Here is a 19,794-nt window from a genome sequence, read left to right as displayed (position 1 = left end):
GTGGGCATGTTCTGTAAATTAAATGATGCAAATCCTCAAACAATCCATGTTAATTCCAGGTTGTGAGGCAACAAAACACAAAAAATGCCAAGGTGGGTGAATACTTTTGCAAGGCACTGTATTTAAGGATTCCAAACTAGGGAGCTATTTAGCAGATAGAACCCTTATTTGGTCATTGGTATTCTTATGGAAATCTCTCATAGCAATAACAAATGAAGGAGTTATATACTAAACACCTGAAGGATCAAAAAAAAAATACTGTTAATTTTGAAATTTCGCAATTTAGTGGATAACTTCCAAATTGGTACTTTTCTTGATAACATTGTGACTGCCACCTTCATTCTTTGCCACGAGGAGTAATGTGTGTCTAAAATTAGAAATTTAACACATAAGAGGCAGGCAATCAACCAAAGCACCTTCCTTGCAAAGATTCTCATTGAGCTGTATTGGGCTCCACATACATTTTGGGCTAATTTTTTGGGGGAGGGATTACAAAGATTTCAGAGAAGATATCTGCAGCTTTTGCAAGCTGTTTTTAGATATACTCTGAATAAATAAATGCATAAATGCAAGCATCTTTTTATTGGGGATATAACCACTAGACAGTTATTATTTAGTTATTATTATTCTGCATTGAAGTGTCCCTTTATGTTTTGTTTTGTTTTTAAGAAAACATTTTTTTAATTGTTTTAGACTATTGTGTGCTGTGCAAGCAGTGAAGTTGAACACAATAAAAATGTACAGCAGTTAATAAACCAATAACAAACCCATTTTGCAACACAAACATCTATTTTCACTGAACAAAGTTGTGTTAGTTTACACAATCATTCATATTCCATGTATTGTAATATGAAAAACAAACCAACCATAATCAATGTTACATCCTAATCCCAAGAAGAAATTGAGGGAAGCTAGAGGAATGGGTAGTGTTTCCCAATTCACCATCGGTAGTAGTACTATGGACTCTGGAAGTCTGAACACCTCTTCCTCTGTCATGAAGACTGCTAAAACCTCTATCACCACTGTTTCTGCAACCACCTTCACTGGAACCACTATTAGTAGTATTCAGCTTCAGAACAGTGGGATTACTAGCATGTGCATCTTGTCCGATTTATTACGCAGGATATGTTTTCATCTCATAGTCTTTTCTGCTAAAATCGATACATAAAAGTCTAAAGTAGCAGATTAATCTGTACTTACAGGAACAGTCAGTTAGGCCCACAATTTTAAACACAAGCTTCACTTCTGCTTCCACTGGCACTGAAACCCCTTTTACCACATGTTGCTCTTGCATTATAGCTTATTGGGCCCACCCCAAGAAACAACTAAGGAAGAGCACAGCAGAGTCAACTTTGTATAGGATATTTTAAAGCGTTGTTTAATGGTGGTCAAAGCAAGCGATCATAGAAACCAGTGGATTTGTTGCTTTACTTATGTTACTCTCTGTTTCATGTAGACCCCGAACAGCAATTAAGAGAGAGAGAGAGAGCATAGCAGGGACTTTGTCGGTGCCATCAGAAAAAAACCTTTAATAAAAAGACCGAGCGGAATACCCAAGAATTGTGCCTAATTTCTGTGGTTTTTCCTTTTTTCCTTTTATCTAAGACCATGTTCATTAATTGTTGATTCCTGATTTATTGATCATTGCTTGTTTCAAATATTATTATATTTGTATTCCTGACCATTGACTCTTTTTTGATTCTGTGTAACACTATTATCCTTGACATTGCTTATTTTTTGTACTTTGTAGTCATTCTAATGTCTGGTAATATGCATCTGTCTAATTTTCCTTGTCCTGTGTGATTATTCTCCGTGTTGAGTGATGACCTATCCTGACACCATTATCATTAGTCAACCAAGTGTAAAGGTTTTTACAACTTCCACTGCCATTGATGCAATTTTACCCCCAATTTAATTTCTCTCAAGGTGAAAGGCTGAGGCTAATATATTGTGCCAAAGCAAAATTTGGGATTGCTTGGACAACCTGCCAGAAGGCAAATTGCAAAGTTCAAGTTGCACGGCAAGGAAGTGAGTAGGGTTATTCCGCTAAAGCTAGTAACATCTGCAAATACACTACAAGTCTGTATTACTGATGGAAGAAACAGAAATAGAAAGTATAAGGGCAGGCAGCAGGACCACTGGCATTATATCTGATGATGTGCATCTAACTCCATCAAACTCCTCCATTACCACTCCCCAGAGGGAATGTTCAGCCACGTGTCACTTTTCCAAAGGAATTCCCAGTCCACATCAACACAGGGACAAGTTCACCAGCCCAATCTTGAATATTCTGTTGAATTTTATCTAGGCCCATGTCAAAACAGCAGTGTAACAAAAACCCTCTGTGGTTGCAGTAGTTATGGTGGTTTTCCCTTCCCTACAGTGATTATGGTGTGGTTCTCCTTTCTGATGTTTTATTGCAACAAAAGACACGTCCCTGGACTTCGTTTTCCCCTTGTCATTGCTGGATGTTATATGCCTCCTGATGTGTTCATTAGTTCATTTGGTAAATTAAAACTTTATTACGAACAAGATCATATTATTCAAGTAGCCAAACAAAGTGTTGAACGACTGACCGACCGACCGACCACCCTACATGTGGAGTGTGCTGCTGGTTAACCACCTAGAAGCTGTGGTTAACCGAGGCCTAATTGCTGAAAGGCTGGGTGGTCGTCGTTCGTATCAATGAACAAGTGGCGGCGGCAATTTTGTGTAGTTGAACGCGTTCAGCGGTGTTTTGTCGTCGAACTCGGACACTCAAAGGCAAGAACACCGCTGGGACTTCCACGTTCCGTGCGTTCAGCTAAATGCACAGGAACAGAGCGCTATTCAGTAAGAACAAACTACTGAAAGAAACGAATCCAATGGAGTTATGAATGAACGGATCCGTTCATGCAATTTGTACTTTATTTAAATGAGAAGATAGACCGGCCGCATAGCCTAATTCTCTGGAACTCTTTTGGGCATTAAATCAAGCGTGTGGTCGGTCAAATGTGACTTCCATGGAACTTTTCAACCCCTGCTCTGATCTGGGTGATTTTTGGATATGTTGTTCGCCCAGTTCAGAGCTCTCCAGAGGTGTATAATGAGGATATGTTTGAGTTTTGGGGTGTTTCTGAACTTTGGGTTAAAAATGGGTATTTTCTGCCTGTGGATAATTAAGTTATTCCATTAGCTATCTTAATTATATCACAGGCAGAGGGAAGGGCTTGCTGACTGTATGTGGGAGTGTTACAGTAATAATTATTGTTCCTGTTGGTTTATGCTCCTTGTGTTCCATCAGGTCCAGGGGGTGTGCCTCTGGCCTGAAAATGTGTATAAAAGAATGCTGATGTGACTGACAAAAAGTATACTTCAGCAAACATATTGCAGGGAATCAGAAAAATTGTTTCAAATTGGTTGGCTTGAGCAGTCAGGCTCCAATCTGCACATCGGGTTTGCGGTCACTGATTGAGTTTTACATGTTTACCTGCCTAGTTGTGCAGTGTTCTGCACAGATCCTGCATCTTGTAGGGAAGGATGTTCAAATCATACTGCAGTGTTGCAGGAGAATTTGCAGGCATTTCCATCAAAGCTAATTCCTGACGCAAGAACAAGAAAAATGAGGGATATCCACACACTGTCTATGACAGGACGCCAGTACACAGTGGAACTGCACTTTAGACATAGTAAAAACAAAGGATTTAACAAAAACGGGCAATCTATAGTTGACTCCATTGGGGTTGACTCCTTTCTGGGGTTGGACAATAATAGAGCAGCCATTCCATTTAGAGATATGACAGAAAATTTTAACCAAAATAATTCCAGTTTGGGACAGGTCATCCTCTTTCTCACCACATGGAAAAAGGTGCCTGTGATGGACTGCTGGCACTCCGACTAAGTACCTCCGCCAATCGATCCTCCTAGCGCTTGCCGAGGACTCAGTCTCTCACCCACCCTGGATCCACGACCAGGATCCAGCTCCCAGTGGGTGAACCTCTCCTAAATCCAGAGAGCGTACAAGAGCTTACTCTGGGGAGTAAGTGATTATAGCAATCCCCAGAGTGTAGGTATCCCTTCCCCCAAGCAAGAGCCAAGGCTTCAAGAAAGGTGCAAGTAGGTCTGTTTTTTTGAGGGCTACCTGCCCGGTATTTATGCAAGTGTCCACCAGCTGGACAGTCCCCTAGGGGACCTGATGAAACAATGGGACACATATTGGATATTAGCCAATCACAGACAATACAAACAAAACACTCCCGCAGTGACATCACAATCCCTCCTCTCTATCCTGGAGCTAATTGGGAAGTAATCAAATTATCTCCCAGGACAGAGGCACGACTCCATTAACCACATGGTTACAAAAAAACATAAAATTACATAATGTTACAATTACTGCATAAAACATATACATGCAACATATCCCCAGATAGCTTAGATCTGAGCTCACATTATTACCGAATGGCGCTCAGATCACCTACATACAGTTCAATCGCCATGGAGCCAAAGTCTTTTCCATAGTCTTTCGTTACACGAATAGGCTCCATGGCATAGCTATCTGGGGTAGCACTACTCACATACTGAAAGTCCCGAACGCCCCAGAAGAAATACACAAATAAACCTTTCTGCAGGGTAAAATACAGCATCAGCACAGGGGCAATAGTCGGAAAGCAGGAGGCTAGGCAGGAGGCTAGCCAGTAGTCCCATCCAGGCACAAGTGGCGAAGGGCACTTCTTCACAGTTCCTTACTGGAAAACAGGGAATTAGTTCCTGGTGGCACACTCCACACTACTATAGCAGCAGTGGTTAGGAGGCTGAAAGATCTACTCAATTCTCTTGTAAGTGAACAAATTATTCATTCCCCCCCCCCCCCACCACCACCACCACTAGTTTAAAATCTTCCTCAACCTGCTAGCTGTCCAGTCTCCCATTGAACAGAAACTCTTCCATTTATGTGTAATGCACCATGGCTATAGAAATTGTACCCAAACGCAAAATCAGTCCATAACAATTGAAAACTTACACTATTCCAACAATTATGTAAAAGATGAATAAATGTTCAAATTGTGTAACTGTGGGGGCGGTGTTTGCTAGCTATCCTGACCAGACACCATTTCTATTAGCTCCTCATCTCACCTCTTAAATGATATCTGCCGACCTGTACACCATCCAGACACTGCACTCACCTAGCCTGACTCAGCAGGGCGAATGGCATCTATGGATGCCTTTTTTCAGGCCCAAAAAGCAACCATATGAAAGCATAGACCTGAGACCTACCGCACACTTCAAAGTCTGGAAGAGCTCCTTTGTGGCATGGTACCGCACACTGCCAAGAGCACCCGCACTTGGCTACTGACTGTTTCAATGGCACAAAGTATTGGTCGGTGCTCCCAAAAGCCACAATCATCTGCAGATGGCAAGGCTGCAAAGGCCCGCTCAGACCAGGCCGCTCCTGTGGAGGGTCCACATGTTGAGACCCGCATCTCTGTAGCACACAATGACAGGCCTTAGAACTCACCACACTCACCAGCCACTCTCCTTCAGATGACTCGGCACCAACTACCAAACAGGATTTAAAACTCCTACTCGCCGACATACATAAGCTGCTGGCGGCTGACTCGACGCTCCTAAAAACAGAGGTGCAAGCATTAACAGAGCGTGTCAGGACCCACGAAGGAGACAAAAGGGCAGTGCAGACCCACTTGACTACTATGGACGACTCCATGCAGCTGCTCCACACTCAGCAACAGAGGCGGCTCTCTAATTAGGCGATTTAGGCGGCCGCCTAAGGCCTCGCGCTGATGGGGGCCTCGCGGCCGCCTAAATCACCTTAGGGCAGTGTGACAGATCGGGTCCTCGGTCAGAGACCGAGGGCCCGACACAGGAGGGGGCCCGGCGGCTTGCCCTTAATGCCGCCGGGTGCGAGGGTCCTCCTATGCCTGCCCGGGGAGAGAGCCAGCCTGTCTGCAGCTCCGCCGAGTGCAGAGCTGCAGACTGAGTGGGTCTCGCGATCTCAGCCAATCAGAGCATTGCCGCGGGTTACCACGGCAACGCTCTGACTGGCTGAGATCGCGAGACTAAACTTACCACGTGGTCTGCAGCTCTGCACCCAGCGGAGCTGCAGACCATAAAGGGAGCCCACCGGACCACCAGGGATAAAGCCTTTACGGCCCACTGGACCACCAGGGAAACAGTTAATCAAAAAGGTATTTTATCTTTATCTCCCTACCCTGCCTTCCTACTGCCCCAGCCACCCTACTGCCCCAGCCACCCCACTGCCCCAGCCACCCCACCACCCTACTGCCCCAGCCACCCTACTGCCCCAGCCACGCCACCACCCTCTGCCCCAGCCACCCTACTACCCCAGCCACGCCACCACCCTCTGCCCCAGCCACCCCACCACCCTACTGCCCCAGCCACCCCACCACCCTCTGCCCCAGCCACCCTACTGCCCCAGCCACCCCACCACCCTCTGCCCCAGCCACCCTACTGCCCCAGCCACCCCACCACCCTACTGCCCCAGCCACCCCACCACCCTACTGCCCCAGCCACCCCACCACCCTACTGCCCCAGCCGCCCAACCACCCTCCTGCCTCAGCCACCCCACCACCCTCTGCCCCAGCCACCCTACTGCCCCAGCCACCCCACCACCCTACTGCCCCAGCCACCCCACCACCCTACAGCCCCAGCCACCCCACTACCCCAGCCACCCCACCACCCTACTGCCCCAGCCACGCCACCACCCTCTGCCCCAGCCACCCTACTACCCCAGCCACGCCACCACCCTCTGCCCCAGCCACCCTACTACCCCAGCCACCCCACCACCCTACTGCCCCAGCCACCCCACCACCCTCTGCCCCAGCCACCCTACTGCCCCAGCCACCCCACCACCCTCTGCCCCACCACCCTACTGCCCCAGCCACCCCACCACCCTACTGCCCCAGCCACCCCACCACCCTACTGCCCCAGCCGCCCAACCACCCTCCTGCCTCAGCCACCCCACCACCCTCTGCCCCAGCCGCCCTACTGCCCCAGCCACCCCACCACCCTACTGCCCCAGCCACCCCACCACCCTACAGCCCCAGCCACCCCACCACTCTCCTGCCCCAGCCACCCCACCACTCTCCTGCCTCAGCCACCCCACCACTCTCCTGCCTCAGCCACCCCACCACTCTCCTGCCTCAGCCACCCCACCACTCTCCTGCCTCAGCCACACCACCACCCTTTGCCCCAGCCACCCTCCTGCCCCAGCCACCCCACCACCCTCCTGCCCCAGCCACCCCACCACCCTCCTGCCCCAGCCACAGTACAACCCCTGCCTCAGCCACACCACCACCCTTTGCCCCAGCCACCCTACTGCCCCAGCCACCCCACCACCCTCCTGCTCCAGCCACCCCACCACCCTACTGCCACATCCACCCTCTGACACAGCTACCCTCTGCCCCAGCCACCCTACCACCCTCTGCCCCAGCCACCCTCTGCCCCAGCCACCCTACCACCCCTGCCCCAGCCACCCTCTGCCCCAGCCACCCTCTGCCCCAGCCACCCTACCACCCATGCCCCAGCCACCCTCTGCCCCAGCCACCCCACCACCCTCTGCCACAGCCACCCTACCACCCTCTGCCCCACCACCCTCTGCCACAGCCACCCTACTGCCCCAGCCACCCTACCACCCTCTGCCCCAGCCACCCTACCACCCTCTGCCCCAGCCACCCTCTGCCACTACCACCCTACTGCCCCAGCCACCCCACCACCCTCTGCCACAGCCACGCTACCACCCTCTGCCCCAGCCACCCTACTGCCCCAGCCACCCCACCACCCTACAGCCCCAGCCACCCCACCACCCTACAGCCCCAGCCACCCCACCACCCTACAGCCCCAGCCACCCCACCACTCTCCTGCCCCAGCCACCCCACCACTCTCCTGCCCCAGCCACCCCACCACTCTCCTGCCTCAGCCACCCCACCACTCTCCTGCCTCAGCCACCCCACCACTCTCCTGCCTCAGCCACCCCACCACTCTCCTGCCTCAACCACACCACCACCCTTTGCCCCAGCCACCCTCCTGCCCCAGCCACACCACCACCCTCCTGCCCCAGCCACCCCACAACCCTCCGGCCCCAGCCACAGTACAACCCCTGCCTCAGCCACACCACCACCCTTTGCCCCAGCCACCCTACTGCCCCAGCCACCCCACCACCCTCCTGCTCCAGCCACCCCACCACCCTACTGCCACATCCACCCTCTGACACAGCTACCCTCTGCCCCAGCCACCCTACCACCCTCTGCCCCAGCCACCCTCTGCCCCAGCCACCCTACCACCCCTGCCCCAGCCACCCTCTGCCCCAGCCACCCTCTGCCCCAGCCACCCTACCACCCATGCCCCAGCCACCCTCTGCCCCAGCCACCCCACCACCCTCTGCCACAGCCACCCTACCACCCTCTGCCCCAGCCACCCTACCACCCTCTGCCCCAGCCACCCTCTGCCCCAGCCACCCTCTGCCACTACCACCCTACTGCCCCAGCCACCCCACCACCCTCTGCCACAGCCACCATACCACCCCTGCCCCAACCACCCTCTGCCACAGCCACGCTACCACCCTCTGCCACAGCCACCCTCTGCCCTCCTACCACCCCACATAATTGCTAATTAAATTAGTTTATTGCAAATTAAGTTAGTTTACATATTATGCCATAACTACAGTCACAAAGAGAGATCATAATGCAGCGGTACAGGGAGCCGAAACACAGCAAGCCTCTGAACGATGAATACAGAGATTAGCTCTCTGTATCCAGCGCTGCAAGCTTGTCCTTAAATAAAACAACAGCACCTTATACACACAATGCAACCCCTATTTTTAACTTTAGGTGTTAGTGGGGGCCTCATGTTTGAGTTTCGCCTAAGGCCTCACAAAGTCTAGAGCCGCCACTGCTCAGCAACAAACCATATCATACAAACTAACAGCCATGGAAGATTGCCAGCGACGCACTCACATTAAGATCAGGGGCATACCCACCGCAGTAACAGCAGAAGAACTACTGCACTATATCAAGAGGCTGCTGGCAACTATTCTGCCTCACCCAGTAGCAAAGAAACTGCCATTGACAGTGTATACCATCTCCCAAATCTCCCAAACGCGAGACGTAATAAGATGCATCATCGTCCCTGACAAGAACTTAATTATGTCAGCACTAAAAGGCAAATCAACCTTGTCCTAAAAAACCCGAAACTCACCTTTTACCAGATCCTTACAAGGGCCACTCTTATGCTACGTAAATCCTTTGGCCCATTCTCGGCCCAGCTGAGAGCTGTGCAGGTTACCTACCATTGGGGACCAAATGGCACTTTGGTGGCCCCCAAGATGGGAGAATTGCAAGTTCTAAACTCCATGGAAAATGCCTCAACCTTCCTAACCATTCTGGGACTCTCAAACCCACAAATGACCTCAACCCTGGGGAAGCCGGTGGAAACATGGGACCCCTCTGATATAACACACTTCGTCCCAAGAGCAGCGGGCACACAGCCAGTTGCCCTGTGACAGACTGTGGGAGTCCTACATAAGACAACCTACATATAAGGCTCTGTTTTGATCAGTTTTAAGTTCTTTTTTTACTTTTAAGGTAAGCCTATTATGCGCAGTGCTCCCCACATTTTTATTACTTATACCTTGCCACACATAGGTTTGTTTGGACGGCAGAGGTCCAAGTCGCACTAAATGGCATATAGCCAATACCCCGCTACCACTGCTGGACAGGGGTATTTCAGCATAGATGCATGATTCCTAGCTCTAATGCCTCTCACGATCCATCAGTCACAGATACAACTAGGAATCCTCTGACTTCTAACTGTGGTGAGATCTAACCATTAAGCAATTGGAACAACATCTACATACAATTATCAGTGTACATATATCTGGACTGTATATATTTTTCTTTTTCTTTTTATATTTCCTTTTTTTCCTTTTTCATTTTTTGGATATTTTTCTCTTTTCTTTTTTTCATACATTTTTTCTACATTATTGATGGACTCTTGTGTATATGGTATATAACAGATAGAGGGCTCTCTATCATTTAGTGCCTTTATGCACGTTGCTTTATTGGCATTTTCGGTTTATATTGGGGGCTTACTGTGTGTATATATTTACTATTGTTTAGGTGTCATGGTGAGATTGTTTTGCCATAAATAATACTTTTCGAGATATTTCATTATCTTTTAGATATTTAATAAATTTATATTTGCAAGATTCAGCTCTACAGCATTATTTAATATAGAGTGCGGTATCATTTGTTATTGTATATATTATTGTGAGGTACCAGGAGTGGGTTACCCAGATATCCAGCACCTATTAGATGGGAGAGTGCCTGTACATTTCTCTTTGTTGTATCTAATGCCTCTCACGGGCCTAATGGCTCACCCCCCACACCACATGCATCTATTTCACATGTTTAGTACCAGCATGTTATTCTAATTTTCACATATAAACCCTAGAATGTGTTTCTACACGTAACTCTGAGTTCGCATAGGGAGCATGATATAAACGTACCAGTTAGGGACAATGTTGAGTTATATAATGATTATCAATGAGTGCATGCGGGCCAGCTTATTTTCATTGTCTATGGCAGGCATAGGCAACCTTTGGCACTCCAGATGTTTTGGACTACACCTTCCATGATGCTTTGCAAGCATTATGTGTGTTTAGCATTATGGGGTATGTAGTCCACAACATCTGGAGTGCCGAAGGTTGCCTACCCCTGGACTCTATGGTTTGATATATACACTACTTGCATAAAAACAAAATGGTGCATTCATACTCTTGTTTACAGCATGCTTTACAGTAATTATTATGAATGTGAATTGCATGCCTTTTTCTCATATTGAATATAGCAGCAAATTGCACCCTAAACTAAAGAATTCTAAAACAAACTTGTGTAAATGTATGTAATTTAATTTTAAGTAGCCCTGAACATCCCATGCTTCAAATAAATGTTACACTTTTAAAAAAAGGATCATTAATGAAGCAGTTAATTATCTTGTTTTATTAAGGTCATTACATTAAGATGTTTTTTAATGTAATATTTTTAGAGATTATGTTACAAAAGGTATATATGTAAGTCTTGCAGAAATAATAATCTATTCTATAAAGTGACTAGTTTAAGTGCTGCACTTAATCTGTACTTACAATATTCATATTTTTAAATATGCTATAAAATAATGATTGTTTATAAAAGACCTTGTTAAGACTAAAGTAAAATTAAGCTGTCAGTTACAGTCACACCAGAGAAATGTGTAAATGAAGATTATTTGTATGTTATCCAAGGAACCGCTTTTTCAAACGTATAAATTGAATGTAAAATATTCTAACATTATGAGATATATATATACACACATTACCTACAATTAAATATATATATATATATATATCATATTAAATTGTGTTTCATATCTAAATATTATATATATATATATATATATATATATATATATATATATATATATATACCTCAAGGAAAATTCAGTGCTCTGTGTATGTCATGGTCTAATTATCCTCCAGATGGATGATATTGGTGTTCCTTGACAACAAGTTGTTGTTGCTATGGTAAAATAAAAGTAAATATCTTCTGTTATCTTCTATCTGAGCACACTAAGTATCACATGCTTTATGTTATTTGTTTGCAAATGTTATAAAAACAGTCTTGTTTTAAAGGAAAACATCTTTTAAAATCAAACTAAATGGAACAACCCAATTGCAAATATTGTTTAATGTTTATATTTTCCTAATGGCTAATACATCTGTAGATTTGGATGTGTTTTGGATATAAGGCTTATTATGCTTAATAACTCCTTAAGGATGAAGGCAATTGTACAAGTTCTAATGAAAAAAACAAACAAAAAACTACAGTGTGAGTTACAGTCAGGTCCATAAATATTGGGACATCAACACAATTCTAATCTTTTTGGCTCTATGCACCACCACAATGGATTTGAAATGAATTGAACAAGATGTGCTTTAACTGCAGACTTTCAGCTTTAATTTGAGGGTATTTACATCCAAATCAGGTGAACGGTGTAGGAATTACAACAGTTTGTATATGTGCCTCACACTTTTCAAGGGACCAAAAGTAATGGGACAATTGGCTGCTCAGCTGTTCCATGACCAGGTGTGTGTTATTCCTTCATTATCCCATTTACAGGGAGCAGATAAAAGGTCCAGAGTTCATTTCAAGTGTGCTATTTGCATTTGGAATCTGCTGCTGTCAACTCTCAATATGAGATCGAAAGAGCTGTCACTATCAGTGAAGCAAGCCATCATTAGGCTGAAAAAACAAAACAAACCCATCAGAGTGATAGCAAAAAACATTAGGTGTGGTCAAATCAACTGTTTGGAACATCCTTATAAAGAAAGAACGCACCAGTGAGCTCAGCAACACCAAAAGACCCGGAAGACCACGTAAAACAACTGTGGTGGATGACCGAAGAATTCTTTAACCTGGTGAAGAATACACCCTTCACAACAGTTGGCCAGATCAAGAACACTCTCCAGGAGGTAGGTGTATGTGTGTCAAAGTCAACAATCAAGAGAAGACTTCACCAGAGTGAATACAGAGGGTTCACCACAAGATGTAAACCATTGGTGAGCCTCAAAAACAGGAAGGCCAGATTAGAGTTTGCCAAACAACATCTAAAAAAGCCTTCACAGTTCTGGAACAACATCCTATGGACAGATGAGACCAAGATCAACTTGTTCCAGAGTGATGGGAAGAGAAGAGTATAGAGAAGAAAAGGAACTGCTCATGATCCAAAGCATACCACCTCATCAGTGAGGCATGGTGGTGGTAGTGTCATGGCGTGGGCATGTATGGCTGCCAATGGAACTGGTTCTCTTGTATTTATTGATGATGTGATTGCTGACAAAAGCAGCAGGATGAATTCTGAAGTGTTTTGGGCAATATTATCTGCTCATATTCAGCAAAACGCTTCAGAACTCATTGGACGGCGCTTCACAGTGCAGATGGACAATGACCCGAAGCATACTGCAAAAGCAACCAAAGAGTTTTTTAACCCCTTAAGGACACATGACGTGTCTGACACGTCATGATTCCCTTTTATTCCAGAAGTTTGGTCCTTAAGGGGTTAAGGGAAAGAAGTGGAATGTTTTGCAATGGCCAAGTCAATCACCTGACCTGAATCCGATTGAGCATGCATTTCACTTAATGAAGACAAAACTGAAGGGAAAATGCCCCGAGAACAAGCAGGAACTGAAGACAGTTGCAGTAGAGGCCTGGCAGAGCATCACCAGGGATGAAACCCAGCATCTGGTGATGTCTATGCATTCCAGACTTCAGGCTGCAATTGACTGCAAAGGATTTGCAACCAAGTATTAAAAAGTGAAAGTTTGATTTATGACTGTTAATCTGTCCCATTACTTTTGGTCCATTAAAAAGTGGGAGGCACATATACAAACTGTTGTAATTCCTACACCGTTCACCTGATTTGGATGTAAATACCCTCAAATTAAAGCTGAAAGTCTGCAGTTAAAGCACATCTTGTTTGTTTCATTTCAAACCCATTGTGTTGGTGTATAGAGCCAAAAAGATTAGAATTGTGTCGATGTCCCAATATTTATGGACCTGACTGTATATGTCTGTTCAAGCATAGTTCACCTCTTTCATATCAAGTGCACCCACACATATTATATATAATTTTGTTAAAGAGAAACAGAGCTTATTTAATATAAATACGATTTTAAAAAAAATTGAGAAGTTAAGAAATTGTATTAATTTAGTTCTGCATGGAAATTTAATTGTGAATGTAATAATACTGTTTGCTTTTACTCAAGGCTCAAGCCCTGCAGGAATGCTGTTCCTGCACTTTATCCACAGCAGGAACGCCTTCCCATTAGTAGTCCTGCAGGACCTCAGGGCCATCTTTCCACAAGGGCACGCTGGGCAATTGACTCGGGGCTCCACAAATACAGGGGCCCTACAGCATTTCCCATGTGCCAAGGCCAACAGGGGTGATCCTTGAGATCCCACACACACTCTGCACCCCTCACATACACAGCACCCTTAATGCACACATTCTGCACCCCTCACACACACAGCAACCTCACACACACAAATCAACCCCCAGCACACACTGCACCCCTCACACACACAGCACCCCACACACACAGCACCCCTGACACACAGCACCCCTCACACACTCTGTACCCCCCCACACAGCACCTTTAACATGCTCTGCACCCGCCACACTCTGCACTCCTTATGCACACCGCCCCTACACATATACACTGCACCCCTCACTGAAGTCTGTGTGTGTGTGTTTAGCAGTCTCTGTGTGTATTCAACAATCTGTGTGTGTGTATTAAGAAGTCTGTGTGTGTATCCAGCAGACTGTGTTTATCTATCCAGCAGTCTGTGTATGCAGCACTCTGTGTGTGTGTATTCATGTGTTTTCAGCAGTCTGTGTGTTTGTTTTTTTCAGCAGTCGGTGTGTGTATTCAACAGTCAGGGTGTGTGCTGAGTATACACACAGACTGCTGAATACACACACACACACCCTGACTGCTGAATACACACACACAACTTGCTGAATACACACACACAGGCTCCTGAATACACACACAGACTGCTGAGTATATACACAGAATGCAGAACACACAGTCTGTTTGTGTATTCAGCAGTCTGTGTGTGTGTGTACTCAGCAGTCGGTGAGTATGTGTATTCAGCAGTCTGTGTGGGTGTATGTGTGTATTCATCAGTCTGTGTGTGTTCAGCAGTCTGTCTGTTGATAATTTACAATTTTATTTCTGTGAGTTGTGGTGTAGGTGGGGCCCCAGTGCACTACTTTGCCTGGGGCCCTAAAATACTGTTAAAGTGACACTGGTCATTACTTGAGTATACAACTTCTGACAAGTGCACAGAGGAGACAAACTTGTTTACAAATCACAAACAGTTCGCTTTTGTGTTATTACTGTAAATTTTCCAGTATGTATCAGGTTTTCTCTTTGTGGTTGCTGAAACATATTCAGATGGTTGTTTACCGCTTTTGGGATATTCATATATAACTATGCAAGAATGTCCTATTATTTTATATCAGATTTCAAAATACACACTTCCTTTAGAAAATAAATAAAATCTACCATCTGGAAAAAAGACAACAAAGCTAAACATAAGGTAGTTTACATTACTGGAGCTGGGGGTGGTGTTGGCTGGTTGCCATTTTTAATGTAGAAATTATTATTTTTTAGATCTCAGCTTTGAAATTAATAAAAATAAGTCAGATCAGATCCTTCCCATAAGAAGGTCATACCAAATGTGCTTGTGTCTTTTTAGAACAAAATGCAGAAACGCATCGATGAGCTACTGACAATTTTTTGTCTGCCATCATAATTGTGCTTTTTTAATCATGGTGTTGTGAGTGTATCATTATTTTTTTTATCCCATACGATACAATGTGAACTACATGAATGTGGATTTTATGTTTCGTAATCTTGACCCATGCATGGTCCACCCTACGTATACATTAAACATTTTCCTTTAATTACTATACATGCTCATTTATGCTTTTGTTTACGTATCTCTAACTATGTATTAGCATCATATTTCCGACACATTTGTTATGATTTCTTTGCTAGGGCTTGCTTTTTGCCACCTTAAACTCCATTACCACACAAACCATCAATATATTTCTCATTCATGCATCATGTCAGAACATTAATCATGAAGACTAGGCCTTAACCATTCCATTATTCTGGTCACTCTTTAGGGACGGCATCTATGGCTTCAAGCAAGTTTATACCAGCACACATAATTAAAAGATCAGGTCACTGAAGTCCTCAGCCTGTTACGGTACATTCCACAACCAGTATAGGAATTCTGTCAAGCCTTATAAAAAATAACCTTGTATATAAGGATGTATGTGGATTGTTGATTATAGCAAATATTTTACCGTATCTCTTCATATATGCCCTCTTTATTTTACAGGCCTACCAGCATCGTCGGTTCCGGCACACCACAGCCGACTTTTGCCATTCTGTATTATGCTATTCCAATCTTTCTCCTGTTCACTAGATACGGCCTTTGTGCCTCGAACACAAGTGTAAAGGCTTTTGCCTGGAATTGTAGGAGTGGCTTATTTACCTTTTAAAAGGGACTTTACCTTCCCTTGTACCGTTTCTGGTCTAGCGATTTGCATGTCCCCTCCCTCCACTCCCTCTATACATTTAATCTACCTTTCTTTACACCTTAAGTGTGGGCTCTCTTTATTTTATAGGTCTACCAGGATTGTCGGTTCCAGCACACCACAGGTGATTATAGTTACTGCCAAAGGGTAACCGTGGTATCACCCTAACACTAGTTCAGACGTAATGAAGGGTGACGAAGATCTGTTTATTCCCAGCCAAATGGCTTACATTTTTACAGAATCTGGTACAGTAGACACTCCCCAAAACACACCCACAAAATGTATTGTCATCGTGACTCAGCAAAAACAGTAACAAATATGAAAAACCATGAAAACACAGATTTCCCACATAGGAACTCCCACAGCGATTTGCATTTGAAGTGACAGGTGAGGCCCTCTCTATGCCACCATACGAGGCCACTAACTATGAGTTGGGCCGATGGACATAGTACCTCTGAGTATGAGGATGGATGTTGGCCTCGTGGGACCACTAACCTAAGCCATAAAGGTCTGAGAAATTATTAACTATTGGACTCCTGGTGCCCTGTCAGCCAGTAACGAAACTAACTAAGGCAAGAAGGGTATGGTAGCATATAAGTACGGGTAAATTGATGTACCTAAGAATGAGTAAGTCAGTAATGCGGTTTAACAGAAGAAGGTGGATTGGAGCAGACCTATAGGGGATAACGATATATGTGTAAGAAATTGTGGTATGTTACGTCAAATTATAGATATTCTGGTATACTACAGGATAAGTATCACAATTAGGTTCAACCATAAGTAGGAGGAGTTTCAGTAAATAGTAGATACCTAGCACCTAAAGATGTGATGATGAACGTACATGTGTGAGTGATAAGGGCCAGCTCATGGACCTTACTGAATTAATCTATAACAGACCTACCTAACTAGCGTAGTATAAGGGGTATGATGAGTAATGTTGCCCAAAAATCCTGAGCGCCCGTAACCTGTAAATAAACATAATATGAGTAATGGCCCTTGATACAAATATCCTATAACCAATGGCCCATTTTGAAAGAAAAAAACGGATACAAGTGAAAGCAGGGGTTCTAGTTAATGAATCAAATGATATATACGAGGAGTATGAACGTGGCCCTGCCTGGGACCTCCTTGAGGGTAGAAAACAGATTCAAGATAAAACAGTAGTCCTGTTTAACATGGTTATATAATCAAGAGAGTATACTATAAACGTGAGTAGAATTGAGGTAAGCAGTTAAGTGAAGCCACCATGGCAGGTGATTTAGGAAAAGGAGTCTAAACTTAGTAAAATAATTATGATTTTACACCAAGGCGAGAATTTAGGTAACATACTATACAGAACTTGTGATAGCATCTAATCCCCAGTTAAGTGTCCAAGATCCTGACTAACCTGAATATAGAAACAGATTCAAGAAAACATTAGTCTTACATTAGAAGTGGAATAGCAAACTCCATGACATAGACTTACGAGAAATTAATCTCGCACTGGCAAGACTCTTCCACACAATGTAAGGCACACACTACCACACAACCCATAACACACACACACCTATCAACTCGGTACCTTGTACGGACCACACACCCCAAGTTACATAACTGCCCCAAGTTCTACTTCACCCAATACCCCTCTCTGATACACACCGCGATCGGACGATCAAGCACAGGAACCTCAAAGCACTGACCGTGAATGCCTACAACTACACTCTCAACACAGAACCCTGTAAGGTCGACCTGAAAGAATCACTCTACAAGAACACCTACATCAGGGCTGTCAGGGTACCTGAGGTCTCTACCTCCGAAAGAGGTAGAGACTTAGCCGTTCATCCATCCGGACGGTCTGATTTCCCCCTTCCTCGCGGTCTATCCGGTCATGCAAAGCCGGCCGCGAGGGAGTGACTCCCTTTTATAGCATGACGTCCGGAAGTCGACGTCAGGACGCCAACCCGGAACGACCTGTCACTCAATTGCTTCAGGACCAATCAGGACGCCTCGGAGGCGTGTTTACTTATCTGAACAGGGCATTTAACAGTGCTTCTTTCATTAGCTCATTGCCCTGTCGTGGTTCTAGCTTGTTCTAGTCACTCAGTGCTCGTGTATTCTAGTTATCCCTTTTGGTTTTGACCCGGCTTGTTTGCTCTACTCTGCTTATCTCTGTTACCCTTGATTCGGCTTGTCTCTCGCTTACCTGTCTTCTGTTACCCTCGACCTCGGCTTGTCTTTGACCATTCTCTACTGTACTACTTACGTTAGTCCGGCCATTCTAAGGTCCGGTATACGTATCTGGCTACTGTTTGTACTCTGCGTGTTGGATCCCTGTCCCGATCCTGACATTACGACAGGGCCAATGGATCCTGCAAGTACAAACAGTCAGCTTGCTTCTCCTGATCCTAGGTTTGAAGCCATGGATCACAGAATGGATCAGATGGCGCTAGCACTACAGGCGTTATTATCTCATGCCAATAACCCACCAGAGGAGATACGTACTACTCCTATCTCTCCTGTAAGTTCAGGCCTAAAGGTAGCCACAGTAGGTGCTTCTTCTCGCATTACCCCACCAGTACGTTATGGTGGGGCTCCTGAGAAATGTCGTGGTTTTTTAAACCAAATTAGTATCCACTTTGAATTGCAACCTCGCTCCTATCCTACAGATAGGGCAAAGGTAGGATTTATTATCACCTTACTCATTGAGAAGGCTCTGAGATGGGCCAACCCACTATGGGAGAACGATAACCCGTTAGTATATAACTATAACGCATTTGTAGCTGCTTTTAGAAGAACGTTTGACCCTCCAGGTAGAAAGGTTAATGCAGCCAGATCACTGTTGCGCCTGAGACAGGAGAACCGAACACTTGTGGATTATGCACTAGAGTTCAGGTCTCTGGCGTCAGAAGTCAAATGGAATGAGCAGGCATATATGGATGTATTTTTGAATGGGCTATCAGATGTAATCCTTGACGAGGTGGCTACTAGAGAACTTCCTGAAAATTTAGAGGATTTAATTTCGTTCATTTCTCGTATAGATGAACGTTTAAGAGAGAGACAGAACACTCGAGAGAGGAACCGGAGACCTTCCTTTAGGTTAGCTCCCGCATTTCCAAGCCCTGACTCCACGGTCTCTCTGCTTCCTGAACCTATGCAGATAGGCTATACCCGCCTCTCTGAGGAGGAGAGACAGCACAGGAGAAGGGAGGGGTTATGTATGTATTGTGGAGCCAGAGGTCATTTACTCTCTAACTGTTCTAACCGTCCGGTAAACGCTCGCACCTAAGTTTCTCTAGAGGACAGGCCTTGGGTGTTTCTATTTTGTCCTCTACTCCTAATTATAAAGATCACAGGCTTCTGCTACCAGTTTCCTTAACTTGGGAGAAGGAAGTAGTAAAGGCTATGGCGTTGATAGATTCCGGAGCTGCTGAGAATTTTATCGACCAAGCCTTTGCCACTAAACACAATTTCCCATCCCAGTTAAGGGAGACACCCTTGGCCGTTGAGGCCATAGATGGTAGACCACTACTGGACCCTGTTATCTTTCGTGAGACCATACCCATTAACTTAAATGTTGGTATCCTACATGTGGAGAATTTATCTCTTATGCTCATTTCGTCCCCTTCTGTTCCCATAGTTCTGGGGTATCCATGG

At 45.2% G+C, this 19,794-nt stretch overlaps 1 protein-coding gene across 1 annotated transcript in view; it reads left to right on the top strand.

Annotated features, from left to right (window-relative positions):
* Window positions 1–19,794, top strand: part of NPFFR2 (neuropeptide FF receptor 2) — a 424,393-nt gene that overhangs the window by 311,043 nt on the left and 93,556 nt on the right. The window lies entirely within an intron of this gene.

This window comes from Pelobates fuscus, chromosome 6 (genome assembly GCF_036172605.1).
Source record: "Pelobates fuscus isolate aPelFus1 chromosome 6, aPelFus1.pri, whole genome shotgun sequence".
NCBI classification, from domain to species: domain Eukaryota; kingdom Metazoa; phylum Chordata; class Amphibia; order Anura; family Pelobatidae; genus Pelobates; species Pelobates fuscus.
This window is presented reverse-complemented; position numbering and strand designations above follow the sequence as displayed.